General features: G+C 36.2%; 2 protein-coding genes across 2 annotated transcripts in view; both read right to left on the reverse strand.

Moving 5' to 3' along the window:
- The window catches only part of LOC127840047 (uncharacterized), a 65,686-nt gene extending 58,219 nt beyond the window's left edge, over positions 1-7,467 (reverse strand). Inside the window, exon 1 of the mRNA XM_052368435.1 lies at positions 7,344-7,467. The gene's annotated coding sequence lies outside the window, so the exon portion shown is untranslated. The remainder of the gene's footprint in view (positions 1-7,343) is intronic.
- Positions 1-20,020, reverse strand: part of LOC127840048 (low-density lipoprotein receptor-related protein 4-like) — a 212,388-nt gene that overhangs the window by 58,219 nt on the left and 134,149 nt on the right. The window lies entirely within an intron of this gene.

Raw genomic sequence — 20,020 nt, forward strand, 5'->3', positions numbered from 1 at the left:
TTGCTATTCTGATAGTATTTTTTGAAAAAAATCGAAGAAAATGCTAATTTTAGAAATTCAGCAGACGACATTTTAGCAGACGACAAATTTCCCAGCATGCAAAGGGTTAGATATGATAAGTAGCGAACAGCATAATATCTGAACAGACTGAAAGTTGCTCCCAGGCTGTTCTGGTGTAATACTGTTTGCACATAGCCATTTCCACTTTGCCTCTGAGTGGGAAAGGTTTTATTACTCACTAATTGCCCAAAAGCAATTGACATAAAAACGTAACATAAAAGAGATTTGACTGCATGTTTGAAACCTTTGTGTAAATTGCAGCATCATTACAGTTTGATAGTCGTGAAATGTTTCACTTACGTAAATGTGCATTTTTGTATGAAATGTATAAGTACTGTTAACAAAATGTGTCACGCAACATTAAAATATGTTTTTCCACTTAATGAGAAAAATGAAAGGATGGGAGTGCATTAAATCTTGTCTTGCATGTTTTCAAAATGAAACTGATGACATAAAACTTGATCTGCACATGAGATTAGAGCTTTTTAATTTTTACTAAAACAGTGTTGAAGTGGGTTTGAACATTCTGATTTCATCTTATACCATGATAGTTACTTATTTTTTAAGCATACTTTCAAAATATTCAATCCTCCCAATCCACTCTTTTGCCATGTAAAGGGAAGTTGGAAAGTTTAACTAATTAAAGTTATTTAAACAAGAGCACAGCATAATGGGTGCCATACGCTCGGCTGCGGGTGCAGTTTTGAATAAATGAAAGATTGTAAGAATATTTTTTTAGAGGTCACAGTGACCTTGACCTTTGACCTTAAGTGACCCAAAAATGGGTGTGGCGTGTAGAACTCATCAAGGTGCATCTACATATGAAGTTTCAATGTTGTATGTGGAAGCACTTTGATTTAAGAGACAAATTCCAAGGTTTTAGCACGACGCGGACGGCAGACACCACATGGTGGACGACCAGCTGGCTATGACAATACCTCGGGTTTTCTCCGAAAACAGCCGAGCTAAAAAAAATTCTAATTGAACGATTGATGATTATTTCAGAAACAACACTTGCAGAATGAATTAAAACTATCAATCAGTGGTCAATGGTAATTTCTTTTTCTATAAAGTATTGTTTAAGTATAATATATAAAGAATTCAGTTCTAACCTATGAACAGGCCCCTTAACAATCAAAACAAAGACTGCTTTAATATGCAAAAAATGGACTTAACTTCCTGTTGGTATTCAAGCGAACATAAAACCTGTCAGCGATTTGTCAAAATTAGAATACACTTCACGACACCTTTGATAAATCTTTTATAACAACACAGACAATCAGACTACATTGAAATTGTTATTACATATGCTTACAATGTGAAGACATATCCACCAAATAAATGGGTACAATTCTTCCATTACAAAATGCATGAAAGAAGATATCCTAGATTTAATGAGCCGTTTACATTGTCTTCGTGAATCAGCTGTCATAGACTGAATATGGTTCTAAAGAAGCTGTCATATCAAGTTTATGGTAGTGACTTACCAAACAAAGTCTTGTACTGTCTAAGACTGGCAAAAATAAGACAGTTGACTAACTGACATAATTCCTACAAAGAGTACTCAGTGGTGATCTTGTTTTAACCCTTTCCAACTCAGAGGAAAAGTAAAATGGCCTTGTGCAAACAGAATAAAAAACCAGAACAGCCTGCGAGTCACTCAATCCTTCCTAATCTAGTAAGAAAGATCTTCAATTAAATTTAACTTTCTTGGGGACTACAAATGAGTAAAAATATGTATCGAAGTGGAAAAGGGTTAATAATGCAGCAAAATTCCATCTTTAAAACAAAAACATCATCCAGCACATCATTTTATAAAAATGGGCGAGGTAAATACAGAAATTGAAAAACAATGTTGAAAACATTGTAGAAACCCTCACCTTAGGTATATAAATGAGCCTCACTCTGCAAAAAGGGGGTTAAACGCAGTCCGCACAGGCTAATTAGGGATGAAACTCAATTCTGCCTAAACTGGATTTTTGTGAAGATCAGACTTTCTTTAAATGAAAAATCTCATAAAAGCAAAAAAAGTCATCCCTGATTAGCCTGTGCAGTCCACACAGGCTAGTCTGGGATAACGCTTTTTTAATGCACATGCATTAAACCCCCTTTTCACAGACATTGGCCCATATTATAAGGTAAATATAATTCCGGCCCGTGTTCACAAAACATTGTTTGCAATCGAAAATCGATTTTCTTGTCATTGAAAATGGATTTCCATTGTAGTTAATAGGCAAAAATGAAAATCGACGTCAGTTAAAATTGATTTTCGATTGCAAAATCGTTTTGTGAACACAGGGCCCGAATTGACTGTATTTTACACAGCGACTATTAGTGTGTTTGTGTACACAAGCAGGAGGGTCCTAAGGGGCTCACCTGAGACCCCAAGAAATTTAACTATTCTGAGCAGGTAGAGTTTATAGACTCATATTATTTAACCCATTTATGCTTAGTGGACTCTCCCATCCTTCTAAATTGGATCAATTTATTTCCAAAATTAGTATCTAGTATATTTATTTCTATATTTAGAATATTTCTTACAGAAATTCATTTAAGCAAACAGCGCAGACCCTGATGAGACGCCGCATCATGAGGCGTCTCATCTGGGTCTACGCTGTTTGCTGAAGGCCTTTTTTCTAGAAGCGAGGCATAAATGGGTTAAGGAAAACATATCCTACACCTTCAAACCTTGTTGCTTAACTGAAACCCCCATCATTTTCAAACTTAGCCCAAATATATACATTTTGTTTAATGTTCTGAGAAAATGTCATTATGGGTGGGTAAAAAAATGTAACTATTTAGAGTGGTGAAATGGTTTTACAATTATATAGCCATGATATACATAAATATAAGTAAAACTTTCCACCTAATGGTGGTATAATGTTTTTTCTACAGACAGGAACCATAACTCACTCAACTGAGAAATACTTAGAACAAATTTTCAGAGTTATTTTATTTAGATTGAGCAAACATTTGTGACATTTGTGTGACTGTTAAGAGTTTTAACAAGCTTTCTATGTAATTTGACCTATTTTCCTAATTTTTGACCCCATATGACCCAGTTTCAAACTTATCATTAAGACAAATTTTGTCTCACCAAGTTTCATGAAACTTGGGCAACTCAAGGCCTATAGACTGCTCGCACCAGCTAATTTCTTTGATTTTACCAAGTACCAAGTACCATAGGTTCTGACCTCCTGAGACCCAGTTTCCTATGAACTCAGCCAAGATAAGATTGGGTCAAATTTTCTGATCAAGTGACATAAAACTTTGGTAATAAATGTTGCCTCTAGCTTTTAATTTCATTTGAATAAGTGACCTAGTTTCTAACCCCATGAGGTTTGAAATCAATCAAAATTTTATTGAGGAAAAATGTTCTCACCAAGTTAAATGAAGAGTTGGCATTAAATATGGCCTCTAATCAGACTGTTCACAAGCCTTTTTTTTCATTTGACCTTGTGACATTGTTTTTGAACCCATGAGACCAAGTTTGGAACCATGTCACAAACAGTTTAGACGAATGTTCTGACAAAGTTTAATGATTCTCTCCTTAAAATTGCAACACACAGCCTTTTTTTTCACGTTTTTTCATCGAACAACAATTTTTCTGTCCTTGTTATGACAAGTAACAAAGTGATGACACTAGAGCAGTCAACCAAGAATAGGGTTGTGAAGATGGTTGTGTAGATGGTTGTGGAGATGTCGCAGATCTCCACCTAGCAATAAAATCAGCGGGGCACATCTAGCTGGGAACAGGTGTTGCGCCCCGCTGATTTTATTGCTGCATTTTATATTGCCCTGACTTTATAATCTTATAAAAAAATATGAGTAAAAATGTGATATTGGGACTACAAACTAATGGAGTGCCAATAGGTCATTTCCAAATGTTTGTCACTGATGCATGTCTTAAAATTTATATCTTTATTTTACTCTTCAGGCTACAGAAGATGTTTATTTTCAATTGTAAACATATTTTTTGTAATCATTTAATTGTGCAATTTAACCCTTTGCATGCTGGGTAATTTGTCGTCTGCAAAAATGTTGTCTGCTGAATTTCTAAAATTAGCATTTTCTTCGATTTTTTTTCAAAAAATTCTATCAGAATGGCAAACAGTTTGGATCCTGATGAGACGCCACGTTCTGTGGCGTCTCATCTGGATCCAAACTGTCTGCAAAGGCCTTTAAAATTCGGTTCCCGCACTGAAAGGGTTAATTAATCATAAGCTAAAAGCAGCAAGAAATGGTCTGTATCTTAACACAACTTTCTTTTGTCAGCAAACAATTAGGTTTCAAGCTATAGGTAAATTTACTTTGAAACTACCAAAACAAAAATGCACCATTATGGCTGAAAGTAGATTTATTTAAATTGAAATTATTTGCATTATTATGGATAAGTCATCCTTGAACAGTTACATTCAATCTTTTGATTTTCCACATATAGTCATTGAATTTAAACTCTTTCAGTGCTGGAACCAATTTTGAAGGCCTTTGCAAACAGTTTGGATTTAGATGAGACGCCACACAATGTGGCGTCTCATTAGGATTCAAACTGTTTGCTGTTCTCAAAGTATTCTTTGAAAAAAATCTAAGAAAATGCTAATTTTAGAAATTCAGCAGTCAAAAATTTTAGCAGACGACAAATTTTACAGCATGCAAAGGGTTAACAAAAAACAGTTTTTCTTTTCAAATACTTTAGTTTACATATTTGGCAAGGGTAATGACATTTTGTTCGATCTCTTTGATGGCACCTGGGCATTTTAATATAATGTGCATACCAAAATAAATAACCATTACCTGAGGAGGGATTTGGTTTGAAGGATTATGGATTCAATACCCACTGCTAATATTGTGTAAGAATTCCCTTTGAACATTACTGCATACACAACTAGAAGGATTTCATTTTGTTCAAAAATAAAAAATGCAAATTTAGCCTTAAATAAAAAAAAGTAGCACATTAACCCTTTGCATGCTGGGAAATTTTTGTCTGCTAAAATGTTGTCTGCTGATATTCTAAAATAAGCATTTTCTTCGATTTTTTTTCATAGAATACTATCAGAATAGCAAACAGTTTGGATCCTGATGAGACGCCACATTCTGTGGCATCTCATCTGGATCCAAACTGTTTGCAAAGGCCTTCAAAATTTGGTTCCAGCACTGAAAGAGTTAAGATAAACATAAGATGTGTTCGAACATATTATCAATAAGATAACAAAATGGGTGTCTGCAATGTTTCATTTCTGATTGACAATTAATCAATACCATTCTTAATGCTATATATTGTTATGCAAAACTGTTCAATACAAATTTGAATCTTTGTGCATTTGCAAATTGCATTCAATATATCCAAAAAAAGCATAAAATTAATATCAACAATTTATTATTCCACACTCATGCATTAGTCTTCAACTTCTTCTTTATTCTGAAGTTTGAGCTACAAAATCCCACTCAGGGGAAAATGATAAAATTATTAGCATTTTCTGTAGAATTATGTCAACACTTAACAAGAGCACCGCCTTGCGGGTGCAGACTGCTCATCTATTTTCTTTTTAAAGGTGAAGGGACTCTCATTTTCAATCACAGGGGTGGAGTGAAGAGGGGTGCATTGTGTGTTGTGTGGGGGTGTGGACTTTATTACATTATCTTCCTAAAATGCGAAAAAAGGGGAAAAAAAAATCCGGGGGGGGGGGGGGGGCGGTGGGGTGGGGGGGGGGATTCTTGGGTGCGATGGCTGGACGGTATTTCAAACATAACATAATAAAAATAAATATTTGTGTTTTTTAACCGTTTCAAAAAAAAATATGGGGGGGGGGTGAGGTGGGGGGGTATAGTGTGAGGGTGTGGTGGTAATTTGTGAGATGATCTTAATAAAAAAATGGTTGGACGGTACTTCAAACATAAAATAATCAAAATAAATAGTTTTGTTTTTTAACCATTTAAAAAAAAAATTGGGGGGTGGGGTGGGGGGGGGGGGGGGTATAGTGTGAGGGTGTGGTGGTCATTTGTGAGATGATCTTTAAAAAAAAAAAAATAGGGGGGGATTCGGGGGTTGGGGGGGGAGGGGGGGGCACAGGCGATGGTTTGGGTGGAGTCTATTGTGGTATGTCAGGTAAGAGCAGTTTTGTCAAAGTATCAATCAAATCTAATCATAAATAAAGAAGTTATGGCAATTTTAGCAAAATTTAATAATTTGACCTAAAGAGTCAAGGTCATTCAAAGGTCAAGGTAAAATTCAAGTTGCCAGGTACAGTAACCTCATGATAGCATGAAAGTATTTGAAGTTTGAAAGCAATAGCCTTGATACTTAAGAAGTAAAGTGGATCGAAACACAAAATCTAACCATATATTCAAAGTTACTATGTCAAAAAAGGGCCATAATTCCGTAAAAATGACATCCAGAGTTATGCAACTTGTCCTTTTACTGTACCCTTATGATAGTTTGCGAGTGTTCCAAATATGAAAGCAATATCTATGATACTTTAGGGGTAAAGTAGACCAAAACACAAAACTTAACCAAACTTTCAATTTTCTAGGTATAAAGGGCCCATAATTCCATCCAAATGCCAGTCAGAGTTACATAACTTTGCCTGCACAGTCCCCTTAGGATAGTTAATAAGTGTTGCAAGTATGAAAGCAATAGCTTCGATACTGTAGGAATAAAGTGGACCTAAACACAAAACATAACCAAATTTTCAATTTTCTAAGTATAAAAAGGGCACATAATTCTGTCAAAATGCCAGTCAGAGTTACATTACTTACCTGCACAGTCCCCTTATGATAGTTAGTAAGTGTTGCAAGTATGAAAGCAATAGCTTTGATACGTAAGGAATAAAATGGACCTAAACACAAAACTTAACCAAAATTTTCAATTTTCTAAGTATAAAAAGGGCACATAATTCAGTCAAAATGCACGCCAGAGTTATCTAACTTTGCCTGCCCAGTCCCCTCATGATAGTAAGTAAGTGTACCAAGTTTGAATGCAATAGTATTGATACTTTCTGAGAAAAGTGGACCTAAACGCAAAACTTAACCGGACGCCGACGCCAATGCAGACGCCGACGCTGACGCCAAGGTGATGAATAGCTCATAATTTTTTTTCAAAAAATAGATGAGCTAAAAATAATTTAATATTTTTATGAATATAACAACTAAACACGAAATGTGTACAATAAATTAATGAACCCACAAATTAACACAGGAGGGAAGCCCATATTGATATATATTTTATAATAGAAATTAAAGCCAATTAAATACAAATTAACAAAGTAATGCAAATAAATAAATACCTTGGGAATTACAACCAAATATCCATTGATTTTGAGAACACTTGTTGTATCAAATAGGCCATAAATCACTGACAATATGTTTTGCAAAACCAGTTTTGTGCCTTGGGACAAATCACAATGTACAGTTATTACCAATATGATTTTATCTAAGCACTTACAGCTGTCAACAATGACTCGCAAAACCACTGCTACCGTATGTGGTCTTTTAAACAACCTGGGCAAATATATTTCGTCGTTTGATCATGAGTTAAAAAGATGTTTCCGCAAGAAAAAATAATGTTTAGCACTATCAATCAAATCTGTGATATTTTAATGGTTGGATTTTAAAGTTAGATGGTAAGATGTTAAAGGCTTATTCACAAAAAAGAAGAAAATGGATTAATTTTTTTGTGTTATTTCCACCCCTAATTCCTTTTTCCAAAATCATTGTGACCCCTGAAATATAGTTATCTTGATTTGTTACAAATTTTAGCTTAAATGGGGCAAGTGATAATTTACAAGTCAGGTCACCGTGGTGTACGTCTGCCTTAGTTAGCGGGAGGTACCAAGGACTGGGTCTACCAAAGAAACTGACTTGATAACCAATAAGCCATAGAATATTGAGCTAAAATAAATATGCTCAAACTAACTTGTTGTTATTATTAAACTTCATTTGAAAATAGAGCAATTATTATTTGCAAAAATTTCATGAAATGTCATGATCACCTTGATAATATATTTCAGTTTTCCTTAATTCAAATTAGCAGATACGGTAATGACAGTGAGTCAAGCAGAACAACATTTAAACTATTTCATTAAATTACATTTCACAAAAGTTGTTGCGCAATCACGGTCAACCACCAAAACTGGCTTCATCATGCAAGACTGCCTTAGGCTTTAAGTGGATGTGTCAGCTTTGATTTCCTCAAACAAATTAAATTAAAGTACAAATAATTAAATAAATAAACACTGTGTTGTGTTGATATTGCTAAAGTGCAACAGAACATATAGAACAAAACAATAATGCTACTGTAGTTGATGGGGTATCATGGTGCAGTTGTTTTTTTTTTTGGTTTTTTAAATATCAAATGTAATAAATATCTCGTACACAATATCACAACTTTCTTATTTGTTTTTATAGAAATAAAGACATTTGTTTTATGGCATTAACTCTCTCTGTACGGGAACCGAATTTTGAAGGCCTTTGCAAACAGTTTGAATCCAGATGAGACGCCACAGAACGTGGCGTCTCATCAGGATCCAATCTGTTTGCTATACTGATAGTATTCTTTGAAAAAAGTTGAAGAAAATGCTAATTTCAGAAATTCAGCAGACAACATTTTAGCTGACGACAAATTTCCCAGCATGCAAAGGGTTAATTTCAACTATCTTTTGCATAAACATTCTGATTTGGGACAATTTTCTTCACTTTCTGAAGAAATTTAAGTTACGGTACCAGTAAGGAGGAAATAACAACAATGAGAGTATGAAATTTTACAGCATTAACTGTTTAGACTAACAGGTACCCAAAAAAGGTACTGACTTACAACCTACCCCTTAAATGCTGCACCCCTTAATGATTCTCTGCTTATTTCGTTACGATTCACCCCTTATTTCCTGATTTCAATTATTTCATTTGTTATTAAACAATTGGAAAGTCTATCAAATAAGTGGCAAATCGTTAAGGGGCGAACCGTTTAGGGGGCCATTTGATATGCATTCCCCCAAAGGGCATGAAAATAACAGCTAAAGAAATACTCTTAAATACCATTTAAAGTGGCGAAGGCTTCACAGATTTTGGCATATTTTGAAGTTTGTCATTAAATGCTTTAAATTGATAAATGTAAAATAGATCTTAAAGATCCAGTAAAAAATCAAGAATACAATAAAAAAAAGAAAAAAAAGTGGACCTCAACAGGGCTGGATATACGTCACCCCTGGAGTCCTGGAGTAAGTCTACCCACTTAGACCACTTGGCCATCCGTGCTCGTACCATCCAGGCGTGTATTTTATACTATTTATAAGCAATCCTCAAAGTTTCACAAAATATAACGTCAACAATAGAAATCTCCAAATTATTCAATCATTTTGCGTTGCAACGCTTTATAATTTTCATGTTGTTAAATCGTCAAAAGATGCATATAATGGCTATTTTAGAGCATGGTAAATGTTCAGAATAACTGTTTCCTCACAAACAGCATAACTAAAAAGAAAATTTGCGAATCTGAACCAACTTTTTTAAATTGTGTCAATTTACCAAAACATGAAAAGGCCCCTTTAAACCTTTCAGTGCGGGAACCGAATTTTAAAGGCCTTTGCAAACAGTTTGGATCCAGATGAGACGCCACAGAATGTGGCGTCTCATCAGGATCCAAACTGTTTGCTATTCTGATAGTTACTTCTTTGAAAAAAAATCGAAGAAAATGCTAATTTTAGAAATTCAGCAGACGACATTTTAGCAGACAACAAATTTCCCAGCATGCAAAGGGTTAATGCATTTGCTTATGCTTCTGGGTCATTAGTCTCTACATTACCACATGGAAGATGGTAGAGAAATAAATTGTTGATAGATTACACAAGTGCTTGAATTTTTTCTCTTATTTTAAAATAGTCTGCCCGGGGTAATGCTTAAATTATTCGAAATCAATAAAAGGAGAATATATATTACACTAACACATTTTTGTTAAGGTATTGTTGCCTTTCTATTGAATCGAATTCAAACATGAAAAAACAAGATATTTACATTTTGGACTATCTAATGGCAATTAAGGAAATTTCAAAAACAGAACTTCTCCATCATCTTTAAACTGTGAATGGGACTTAAAGAAAAACAATGACCAGTACATTTTTATTTGGCTTCTTCACCCAAATATCTAGTTTGTATTCTTTTCCACTTGAACTTCTTACTTTGCAAGCAGTTTATTATAAAATACTCTACAGAACAAAAATGCTTATGAAATGTTTTTTTTTTTTAATATTTACTTTATTTATTCCTGGCCTGAAAAACCCCAAATTACCAAATTTCTTAATTTGTACCCTGCAACTTTTCTCATTGAATTATTTAACGTTGACCTGTTGGAGCTCTATCATTAAGGTTAAAAATATCATGTACTTTTAGTCTTTGTTTTTTATCTTACCAGGTCTTAAGAAGTATTTTCAAATCGGCCATTACACTTTTTCGAATTTTGAACCTGTCAACAACTTTTCCAGATCATCTTCTGTAACAAAAGAATGTAATTAAGCCTCGATCTGTGAAAAGGGGGTTTAATGCATTTTGTAGCGTCATCCTTGATTAGCCTGTGCAGTCCACACAGGCTAATCTGGGACGACACTTTCCGCCTAAACTGGATTTTCATCAAGAAGGGTCATACTTTAAACCAAAAATACAATAAAAGTGGAAAGTGTCTAATCTGTTACAATGTTTTATGCACATGCTTTAATCCCCCTTCAGTCAGTGCACAGCCCAATTGTATCAGTTCATTTCATATGGTATAGGTAGTAAAAAATATAATGAGTAATGAAATTTAAAAAAGGCCTGGTAATTATTTGGTTGGATCAGTATAATGTCCATGATATTTGTTATAAATAATGTTCCATATGTTTGGAACACTGAAAAACATGATCTGAAACTTAAATCGCCTTTGAGAAAAAAGAAGATATAACTTAATCTAAATTGAAAATTTTCATGAAAAAAGCTCAATTCCTTCTAGAGTTATTATGCAGAGAGCTTACCTGAATAAATAAAGGTGACCTTCAGAACAACACCACCCACCCACCTTGACCAACACCACCCACCCACCTTGACATACACAACCAACCCACCTTGACTAACACCACCCACCCACCTTGACCAACATCACCCACCCACCTTGACCAACACCACCCACCCACCTTGATCAACACCACCCACCCACCTTGACCAACACCACCCACCCACCTTGATCAACACCACCCACCCACCTTGACCAACACCACCCATCCACCTTCACCAACACCACCCACCAACCTTGACCAAAACCACCCACCAACCTTGACCAACACCACCCACCCACCTTGACCAACACCACTCACACACCTTGACCAACACAATCCACCTACCTTGACCAACACCACCCACCCACCTTGACAAACACCACCCACCCACCTTGAAAAACACAACCCACCCACCTTGACAAACACCACCCACCCACCTTGATCAAACACTATCTACCCACATTGACCAACACCTACCACCCCATACGCAATAGACTGACCCCGGAATTCGCTCAAGTTTAGAAAAACCCACTAATGCCTTAGCACAAAGCTTGTCCATTATATCCACCAATGATAGCCTTATTTAAGAAAAAACGGTTGAAATGGTATGTGATTTTAAAAGGAATATATATGGGTAAACCTTATTAGAACCAGCAGTAGTTTTATCCAAAAGGTTGCTTTTCCGGGATACATTATATATTGTATTCTAAGTCTTAATACAAGAGCACCGCCTTGCGGGTGCAGACCGCTCATTTATTTTTCTTTTTAAAGGTGTAGGGACCTATCTCAATTTCAATCACAAAGGAGGGAGGGGTGGAGTGGAGAGATGTGTATAGTGTGGGTGTGTGGTCATTTATTACATTATCTTCCAAAAATGCAAAAAAAGGCAAAAAAAATAATTTTTTTTTTTTTGGGGGGGGGGGATTCTTGGGTGGGATGGTTGGACAGTATTTCAAAAATAAAACAAGGGCTGTTTGTAAAACATGCATGCCCCCCATATGGGCTGTCCGTTGTAGTGGCAGCCATCGTGTGAATACGTTTTTTGTCACTGTGACCTTGACCTTTGACCTAGTGACATGAAAATCAATAGGGGTCATCTGCGAGTCACAATCAATGTACCTATGAAGTGTCATGATCCTAGGCAAAAGCGTTCTTGAGTTATCATCCGAAAATCATTTTACTATTTCGGGTCACCGTGACCTTGACCTTTGACCTTGTGACCTCAAAATCAATAGGGGTCATCTGCGAGTCATGATCAATCTACCTGTGAAGTTTCATGATCCTAGGCATATGCGTTCTTGAGTTATCATCCGAAAACCATTTTACTATTTCGGGTCACTGTGACCTTGACCTTTGACCTAGTGACCTCAAAATCAATAGGGGTCATCTGCGAGTCATGATCAATCTACCCATGAAGTTTCATGATCCTAGGCGTATGCAATCTTGAGTTATCATCCGGAAATCATTTTACTATTTCGGGTCACTGTGACCTTGACCTTTGACCTAGTGACCTCAAAATCCATAGGGGTCATCTGCAAGTCATGATCAATCTACCCATGAAGTTTCATGATCCTAGGCATATGCGTTCTTGAGTTATCATTCAAAAACCATTTTACTATTTCGGGTCACCGTGACCTTGACCTTTGAGCTAGTGACCTCAAAATCAATAGGGGTCATCTGCGAGTCATGATCAATGTACCTATGAAGTTTCATGATCCTAGGCCCAAGCGTTCTTGAGTTATCGTCTGACAACCACCTGGTGGACGGACCGACAGACTTACCGACATGAGCAAAGCAATATACCCCCTCTTCTTCAAAGGGGGGCATAATAATAAAAATAAATATTTGTGTTTTTCAACCATGTTTGCAAAAAACAAGAGATGTGTTTGTCAGAAACACAATGCCCCCTATTGCGCCGCTTTGAATTTTATTTTATTTTTTTACCTTTGATCTTGATGGATGACCTTGACTTCCACCACTCAAAATGTGCAGCTTTATGATAATGCCGCTTTGAAATTATTTTTTTTGACCTTTGACCTTGAAGGATGACCTTGACCTTGAAGAATGACCTTGACCTCCCACCACTCAAAATGTGCTGCTTCATGAGAACGCCGCTTTGAAAAAACAATTAAAACAAGGGCTGTTTGTAAAACATGCATGCCCCCCATATGGGCTGTCCGTTGTAGTGTCAGCCATTGTGTGAATACGATTTTTGTCACTGTGACCTTGACCTTTGACCTAGTGACCTGAAAATCAATAGGGGTCATCTGCGGGTCACGATCAATGTACCTATCAAGTGTCATGATCCTAGGCAAAAGCGTTCTTGAGTTATCATCCGAAAATCATTTTACTATTTCGGGTCACCGTGACCTTGACCTTTACCTTGTGACCTCAAAATCAATAGGGGTCATCTGCGAGTCATGATCAATCTACCCATGAAGTTTCATGATCCTAGGCCTATGCGTTCTTGAGTTATCATCCGGAAACCATTTTACTATTTCAGGTCACCGTGACCTTGACCTTTGACCTAGTGACCTCAAAATCAATAGGGGTCATCTGCAAGTCATGATCAATCTACCCATGAAGTTTCATGATCCTAGGCGTATGCATTCTTGAGTAATCATTCAAAAACCATTTTACTATTTCAGGTGACCGTGACCTTGACCTTTGACCTAGTGACCTCAAAATCAATAGGGGTCATCTGCGAGTCATGATCAATGTACCTATGAAGTTTCATGATCCTAGGCCCAAGCGTTCTTGAGTTATCGTCTGACAACCACCTGGTGGACGGACCGACAGACCGACAGACCGACCGACATGAGCAAAGCAATATACCCCCTCTTCTTCGAAGGGGGGCATAAAAATGACCTTTGACCTTGAATGATGACCTTGACCTTGAAGGATGACCTTGACCTTGAACTTCCACCACTCAAAATGTGCAGCTTCATGAGAACGCCACTTTGAAATTTTATAAAAAAAAATTACCTTGAAGGATGACCTTGACCTTGAACTTTCACCACTCAAAATGTGCAGGTTCAGATTATGCCGCTTTGAATTATTTTATAAAAAAAATTACCTTTGACCTTGAAGGATGACCTTGACCTTGAAGGATGACCTTGACCTTGAACTTCCACCACTCAAAATGTTCAGCTTCATGATAACGCTGCTTTGATTTTATTTTTTTTACCTTTGAACTTGAAGGATGACCTTGACCTTGAAGAATGACCTTGACCTTGAACTTCCACTACTTAAAATGTGCAGCTTCATCAGAACGCCACTTTGAAATTTATATATATTTTTTTTTACCTTGAAGGATGAACTTGACCTTGAACTTCCACCACTCAAAATGTGCAGCTTCATGGGATACACATGCATGCCAAATATCAAGTTGCTATCTTCAATATTTAAAAAGTTATGGCCAATGTTAAAGTTTCCGGACGGACAGACGCCATATATTTGACATTTGACCTTGAAGGATAACCTTGACCTTCACCTTTCACCACTCAAAATGTTCAGCTCCATGAGATACACATGCATGCCAAATATCAAGTTCCTATCTTCAATATTGAAAAAGTTATGGCCAATGTTAAAGTTTTTGGATGGACAGAAACCATAAATTTGACATTCGACCTTGAAGGATGACCTTGACCTTTCACCACTCAAAATGTGCAGCTCCATCAGATACACATGCATGCCAAATATCAAGTTGCTATCTTCAAAAGTGAAAAAGTTATGGCCAATGTTAAAGTTTTTTTGGACGGACAGACAGACTGACTGACATACTGACGGACAGTTCAACTGCTATATGCCACCCTACTGGGGGCATAAAAATTATTTTTTGGGGTGGGGGATGGGGGGGAGGGTATAGTGTGAGGGTGTGGTGGTCATTTATTAGATGATCTTTACTTAAAAAATAATAATAATGGGGGGGGGGGATTCGGGGGGGGATGGTTTAGTGGTATGTCAGGTAAGAGTTGTTGTGCCAAAGTATCAATCGAATCTAATCATAAATAAAGAAGTTATGGCAATTTTAGCAAAATTTAATAATTTGACCTTGAAAGTCAATGTCATTCAAAGGTCAAGGTAAAATTCAACTTGCCAGGTACAGTACCCTCATGATAGCATGAAAGTACTTGAAGTTTAAATGCAATAGCCTTGATACTTTAGAAGTAAAGTGGATCTAAACACAAAATGTAACCATATATTCAAAGTTACTAAGTAAAAAAAGGGCCATAATTCCGTAAAAATGACAACCAGAGTTAAACAACTTGTCCTTTACTGTCCCCTTATGATAGTTTGCAAGTATTCCAAGTATGAAAGCAATATCTATGATACTTTAGGGGTAAAGTGGACCAAAACACAAAACTTAACCAAATTTTCAAGTATAAAGGGCCCATAATTCCGTCAAAAGGCCTGTCAGAGTTATATAACTTTGCCTGCACAGTCCCCTTACGATAGTTAGTAAGTGTTGCAAGTATGAAAGCAATAGCTTTGATACTTTAGGAAAAAAGTGGACCTAAACAAAAAACTTAACCAAATTTTCAATTTTCTAAGTATAAAAAGGGCACATAATTCTGTCAAAATGCCAGTCAGAGTTACATAACTTTGCCTGCACAGTCCCCTTATGAAAGTAAGTAAGTGTTGCAAGTATGAAAGCAAGAGCTTTGATACTAAACGAATAAAATGGACCTAAACACAAAACTTAACCAAAATTTTCAATTTTCTAAGTATAAAAAGGGCACATAATTCTGTAAAAATGCAAGCCAGAGTTATCTAACTTTGCCTGCCCAGTCCCCTCATGATAGTAAGTAAGTGCACCAAGTTTGAATGCAATAGCATTGATACTTTATGAGAAACATGGACCTTAACGCAAAACTTAACCGGACGCCGACGCCAAGGTGATGACAATAGCTCATAATTTTTTTTCAAAAAAATAGATGAGCTAATAAGGTACTGTGAAAGATTATTCTTTGGACTATATTTTTTTGTTGATTTTCATGGGTCCGCTCAGCCACGAAATCAAATAATGTGTCACGTCTGAAATTTATCAGAAAATATATAAAATCCACGGACTTAAGATACAACTATACATCATAATTTAGGTATCCATGAAATTTCATTTGAATGAAATAAAAGGAATCCACAGTAGTTATGTTTGAAGTTTCAATATTGCTGGAAAGTGAGCAGCATTTTAACGATTAATAATAGTAATAAGTCTGGAATAAAACAGCAAAAAATACCTGTCTCTGCATCAACATCGCCATCTTGTTTGTCACATGATTACCCCCCTTGATCTGGCCCATTTGCAGTCAAGATTTTGTACGCAATCTAGTAATCTATGTTTGCAGTTTCAAGAATTATTAAACCAAAATAATTTTTCTTCTTTCTCTTCTTCCCATACAGCACTCCTTGCAAATTGAAGATTTTTTGCCGGCACCTATTGGTTAAGGGGGGGGGGGGAACTGTCTAAATTTAAAATTATTCTACGGTTTATCCCGGTGAAGCCCAGGCAGGGCCACAGTCGTCGCCAGTAATGCCCAGGCTGAACCTCGGTGAATGCTGGTGGTGTCCCGGCAGAGCGCCAGTTTACCGATGTACCATAGCTATACTGAGACTCTGCCGGCATTCAATGGGGCTCCACCAGGGCACCACTGGCGACAATCAGAGCGTTGCTGTAGCTCTTGTCTGTATTGGCCCTGGTGGAGCTACAGTGCCGTCCCAGTTGATGCCATCCCGGTTGTTCCCAGTGCCGCACCGGTTGTTGCTGGTCCTTCCCAGTTCATCCCGTAGGTATTGAACATTTTAATATTTTCCCGGTCGAGCCCCGGTTCATCCCAGTAGAGCCCCAGTTCATCCCGGATCACACTCCGGGGCTCCACTGGCATCATAGTGAGACTGAGCCTTTACATGCGGATCAGGGGGACAATGACAGCTACAGGAGTAAATATTATATTTTACATTAGATGTCATGGTAACCTTGAGCTCACATGTGCCATGTGCAATCCCTAATACTAAGGTCTGTGTATAAGGTATCTATGTTCAAAGATTCATTGCAATAAATTGTATTCTTGCATAATTCTATGCATACTTAAGGTTACCCCGCCCATCCTACTTTTGCAACCTCAAGTCAGCTATTGTAAGCGTAATGCTATACATACTTAAGGTAACCCAACCCACCCTATTTTTGAAACCCCAAGTCAGCTCTATTTACAATGTATCTATAGATGAAATTTCAATAAAATATCTCAATTCAGTCTAATCAAAGAGAGTAAAAAGTCTGTTTAGAAAATACATCTGTTTGAGTAATGTTGCAAAGTCTAGTAAAGTTAAAAGGTTCCTTAATTTGACAACTTTTCAACTAGAATTGTGCCTATGAGTGTGGATCCAGAGATGCAGTTTTTGAATCTTACTGGTCACTTCAGCTTAGTTGTTTTAAAATCTATTTGCGTTTGAAAAAAAAAAGTGAGCTGTTTCCCCCCCAAGTATCCCCATAATTATGGCAGTTTTTCAAACAGGCATATGACAAATGAGCAAATTGTAACTATTTTAGTAAGAAAACTGTGTTTCTTTGCATATTGGTTGGAAAGACTTCACTTAACAACAATTTCTTGATTATTTGATTAGACAATGCGTTTTAAGGGAGGCTACTTTGACTCAATAAACAAGTTTTGAGAAAACAATTGTTCCCCTTTGACCTCAGCAGTTTTTTTATAGTAATTTTGTGTACACATTATATAATATTTGACTGGACTGATATACACACATGGAAAAGAAACATAGAGTGGACAATGAATGTGAAATCCAGCCTCTTTTTTCATTAATATTTTGACTTCAAAATTAATAAGACATTTACTTTTACATAATATTATGTAATGTGTACAAATATGTAAATTAGTCTTAAAGCTGCTGAGGTGAGATTCACATTCATTTTCCACTCTGTTTTTGTTCACATGCAAAAGCTCTAGGCTCTGGGGTTTCAGAGAATGACTTGAAAAAATGTTAGGAGGACCAACACAAAGAAGGTGCAAACAAAATACTAGCTCCTGTGACCTACTGTACATATACAGCAAATAGGCGCTCGATGTCAATGACAATGTTTTTTTTTCAAATTTATTTATTTATTTTTTAGTTACCCGTTGTTTATTATAATGCATACACAAACTAAATTAATAAAAATCTTCCGACAAAACCTCTTCTTAAAAAAAGATAGTTCGACTATGTATGTATAGATATTGTCAATATCTATGTACATAGTCGAACTATCTTTTTTTAAGAAGAAGTTTTGTCGGAAGATTTTTATTAATTTAGTATGTTTATGCATTATAATAAACAACAGGTAACTAAAAAAACAAATAAATAAATTAAAAAAACATTGTCATTGACATCGAGCGCCTATGATACAGCAGACTGAAAATATTTGAACATCTTTAAAAGAAAGTCACCTTACGAACATTCCTGTGAAGCTTTCTTAAAATCTGCTCTTTGAGTTGAAGTTGTTAGAATAAAAACATTAACGCACTGACAGACAAATGACAGACAACACAGTATCTTTAAAGCTACCCATGAGCACTATGTGCTCAGGTGAGTAATTTTTTTTTTAATTTTATTGTTTGATTGACATACTTTCATTTAAAGTTGAGTGTGAAGCTTATAATGACATCTGATATTGAAATGTTAATTAAGCTAATACACAGTTTCAAAGTTCAACTCTAAAATCCCAATATTGCATCAAACTTTTAACAACTCAGATCATCATCACAACCGTCAGAGCCATGCATTCATACTTATAAAATGGCTTCTGGAAAGGAAAGCAGTCACTTGCTTTTGATCATCATTGTTGTTAATTTTATGTTGCCTCTTTATTTTATTACCTCATATAAATTGCCAACATTTCATCCTGACACCGACATTTATGCATAAATATTTATAAAACTATGTTATGGTTTATGTATTACTTTCATACTTTAATCCATTTATGCCTAGTGGACTCTCCCATCCTTCTAAATTGGATCAATTTATTTCCAAAATTAGGGATGTCTAGTATATTTATTTCTATATTTAGAATATTTCTTACAGAAATTCCTTTAAGCAAACAGTGCAGACCCTAATGAGATGCTGCATCATGTGGCATCTCATCTGGGTCTACGCTGTTTGCCAAAGCCTTTTTTCGAGACGCAAGGAATAAATGGGTTAATCAATTTTAAATTTACTTTATAATTGAATGAAATGTTCCATAGAAACATGTAACTTTTGGGCTTTTTAATTTCTTAAATACTAAACATGTTTTGCCCATAGTAGTGTAAATATCAACATAAACACAGTAAGTATCGTCAACATCCAAGGTGCCTGCAACCGCCAGTTTGTAATATCAAGTCCCCACACTGATCCGACATTTTCCTAACCGTTCAAACGCGTGGTTGCATTTTACTGAAAAAATACTTATTTGTTCAAAAATTAATGACACCTATAGAAAACTCTCACGAATGCGCAGGCAATCCACTTTATCCCATTAAAAATGTGAAATTTTTTAAAAAGACATTCTTTAAAATGTTATCTGGATCGCGTTTTATTCTCCCAGCACAGATCTTAAAAAGTCACGTGGTATAGGCACCGTGACATCAGTTACCCCGGTATTTGCAACAGACATTAAGTACTGATATTTCCTGAAGCAAAAGTTGACATTTAATTAGCGATAATTTGTCCACGGCATTAAAATTATTATTAAAATATTTGCGTACAATTAATAAGTTATGCCAGGTAGCGCATTGAAGTGTTCGTCTCTGAACGACTTCCAGTAACGATAGCACAGGCAGGGTAACGAACTTCAGTGTTAGTGCTGGTGGATCTGTCCAATACCGCTCTTAGCTTGTCCACTGTCCCCATGTCGCTCTGCCCGTAAGCCTGTTCTGACACAGGCTCATCCGCTGTCTATGTGATTATGCACG

This window comes from Dreissena polymorpha, chromosome 7 (assembly GCF_020536995.1).
Source record: "Dreissena polymorpha isolate Duluth1 chromosome 7, UMN_Dpol_1.0, whole genome shotgun sequence".
In the NCBI taxonomy this organism is placed as follows: domain Eukaryota; kingdom Metazoa; phylum Mollusca; class Bivalvia; order Myida; family Dreissenidae; genus Dreissena; species Dreissena polymorpha.